Source organism: Camelina sativa, chromosome 5 (assembly GCF_000633955.1).
Source record: "Camelina sativa cultivar DH55 chromosome 5, Cs, whole genome shotgun sequence".
Classification (NCBI taxonomy): Eukaryota; Viridiplantae; Streptophyta; class Magnoliopsida; order Brassicales; family Brassicaceae; genus Camelina; species Camelina sativa.
The window spans coordinates 19,689,601-19,692,993 of record NC_025689.1 but is presented as its reverse complement, the minus strand read 5'-3'; the positions used below and the strand labels follow the sequence as shown (position 1 = coordinate 19,692,993).

The 3,393-nt window shown below is 41.9% G+C and overlaps 1 pseudogene; it reads right to left on the bottom strand.

The window, feature by feature from the left end:
- Nucleotides 505–3,393, bottom strand: part of LOC104789413 — a 15,080-nt pseudogene continuing 12,191 nt past the window's right edge.

Genomic DNA, 3,393 nt, shown 5'->3' with positions numbered 1-3,393 from the left:
ACTCTTACTATATTCTTTTGTTAATTTTAATTGATGATTAAAGTTGTCGCATTAAAATTAAGATATTACTGTATATAAATTTTGTTTTCCTAAATTAAAGTATTATTAATTATCTATTTTAAAAAATATACCCTCTAGATAAAAATCTGCAAAATGCAAATGATGATAAAACACATATAATTAATTATGTATTAAAATATAAAAACATCAAATTTTGTATGAGATAATGATAACTACTTAATTACATCAACTAAATTTTTTTACCAAGATGTCCTATTTATTTTATTTTGCGTCAAAATATGAAAATCACATATTAATTATTATTTTTAAAAAGTTGATAAAAAAAAATATTTTTTAAAAAAATTTGAACATTAAAATTTTAAAATTATATATCTAGATTTAAGATATATAAGAATTAATAAAGCTATAAATGAAATGAAATATATCTCGCGCATCGCGCGACCCTACTTCTAGTAGTTTATATACGAATGAAAATATGCCAAATCAAACACATTTGAAAAAGTTGATAAAAACATCAACAAGGCGAAACCATGTTAGGCGTGAAGGTGAATCAAAGCAAAGAAACACAATAAAGGCCATCCACGTTACACCGTAGGTGGCTGCAAGGCTCCAGTAAAAAGTCACCAGATCGATTGATGTGTCGTCATCTCTGCTTTGAGAATCGAGTTCCGCGAAACCGATAGTGTTTTTATCATCACAACTCTTGTTTATGGCTGATCCACAAAGACGAGGATTACCTATGTAGTTGGTTTCATCCAATGTAGAGAATTTGCCTTGAGTAGGAATGGAGCCTGACAGGTTGTTGTACGAACCATTGAATATAACCATATAGTCTAGCTTAGATAAATCTTGTGGTATCAGTCCACGCAAAATGTTGAACGAAAGATCAACACTCTCCACATCAGTTAGATTGGAGAAGGTTTTAGGTATGAAACCTGACAAGAAATTGTGAGACAGATTCAAAGAACGTATTCTTTGAAGATCTCCCAGCTCTCTCGGGACATTACCACTGAATTCATTATTTGACAAATCCAGTCCAAACATGAATTCGAAACTTCTTTCGTCATAAGAATCATACCTACTCTTTGATGCAAATTCAACAATGAAATCCAACTTGTCCGGGTAGTCTCGAGAAAAATGTTGTGGTAAAAGCAACAACCTAGAATACACCTCATTTTCTCTATCACCAAATCCATAACCATAAAATTGACCACCAGTCTCATATTGCAAGCTTCTTCCAAATGATACATTGGTATAGACCCATTCAATCTATTGTTGGAAAAATCCTAGATCCTTATGCTTCTTAGACTGCATAGATCAGTAGGAATATGACCAGTCAATCTGTTACCCCTCAACAAAAGAGAGAGGATAAACTGGTTCTGGACAAAGCGCGGGATAGCTCCGGATAATCTGTTATTTTGTAGATCGAGTACCAATAGATGTTTTATCAATGTTGTAGAAACTGGGGTAATTACTTTGATTACTTCGATCTCCTTCTCTCTTCGCCTTTAATTACTTTGTTACTCGTCAGTTTTTCTACACTCTTCGGCAATCTGCATTGTTCTTCACCTCGGCCATGGCTTCCTCGTCGGCTACCAGAAGTGAACCATTGATCCGCAAGAACTCCAGTAGGCAACCAGAGGAGGCCGAATGCTCCTCAAGGCACAGATCCAACAAGATTCCAATCCCCTCTTTGATCGATGAAGATGATCGCGAAGGTCACAGAAATGCTGCGCCAATCTCCGATCTCCCACCTGACAACTCAAATGGTGAAACAGTCCGACTTGCTCCTGACGACGCCATGATCGACGACCTCCTTTCTCTCCGAGATCACCGAGGTGACATTGGGGGAGAGAAGACGACCAGCACTGCTAAGTCGGTTGGCGATGTATTGAATTCATGTGGCCTGTCCAATTCTGGTGTTCATATTATTATCCCCGGAGATCACCAGCGTCCATGGACTCCGCCACTCGGGTACATCTGCTTATATGAGGGATTCTTCTCCCAATGCCGGTTGTTCTTCCCTCTTCCTAATTTGCTCACCCAATACGCCCATCGTCGCAAAATTCCGATATGCCAACTTACCCCAGGGAGTATCTGCAACTTCGTCGCCGCCCTCACAATCGCGGCCGAAGCTGAGGTTTTTCTTGAAATAGAGTGCTTTGAGCAGCTGACAAACTTCAAGAATAGCCAGGGTAGCAATTGTGGATGGTTAACGCGAAGCCAGCTCATAACTTCCTTCCGGGGGAAAAAGTCAGTAACTTCAAGAAGTTGAGAGCTCGCTATTTCTTTGTCCGAGTTGACGACTGCTCCTTTGAAAATCCGAAATGCGGACGCCGAAGAGTGTGGAACGATTCGCCGGGTATCGTCTCGTTCTTTATTTCGCTAAATCGGACAATCTCGTTCTGACCTGATATAAAATTTCATGTGTTTTACAGCTCGCCCTTCTTCAACTCGGGGACTACCTTCCAGATTTGAACACGTCAAGGACTCTCTTCTCCGTGTAGCAGACCGTAGCTGGAGTCAAATCTCTCGACGTCGCGTGGAAACAGCAATGGGCAAGGCAAGAACGCAGTTCGCCAGTTTCGCAAGCTCGTTGGGTCAAACTTCCGAGGTCCCACCAACCACAATTGTCGCCGCCGAGATGCTCCGATCTATGGACCCACGCGAAGAACAGACTGCCGATCCCGAATTAGAGCAAATGGGAAATGAATTCATTGACATTGAAGATGGTGACGAGATTGAAGATGGTGACGAGCTCCCGGATCCTGCTTTTGAAGATGAAAACAGAGCTCCCAATGACTCATCTCTTCCTCCACCGACTGAGCCGATCATCACAGTACAGATCGCCGCTGAATCGAGTGGCGGTTCAAAAAAGAAAAAGTCCAAGAAAGACAAAAACAAAGAAAATGGCAAAGGAAAAGACCCCGCCCAAGAGATAGGTCGGAAACGCTCTGCGGAAGAGGCCGGCCTCGAATCATATGACCGCTTCCGAGTTGGACGTGCTGCTGGTCGAACTGACCAATTTTGCTTCGACTATTTTGGGGAAACACCTCTTGTGTGCAACAAGGAAGCCGTCGGGGAGTTGTGCAGACAACTTTCGGTGTCTTCGGTCATGCAGCCGCCGCTCGAAGAACTGGAATTCAGAGATCAGTACGTCCTAGCCGCTCAGTCCACCCTTCAGGTTCGAATCGCATCGCCCTCCTTACATATATTCATATCGCACCTTTAGATTCTCACTTCGTTCTGGTTCGAAATGCAGACCGCCGCCTACATGTCTACACTCACTCTTATGTACGATAGGCGCGTCAAATCGATGACCTCGGCAGAAAACGAGTTCGATAAAGTAAAGGAGTGCTTGGAGAATCTCTG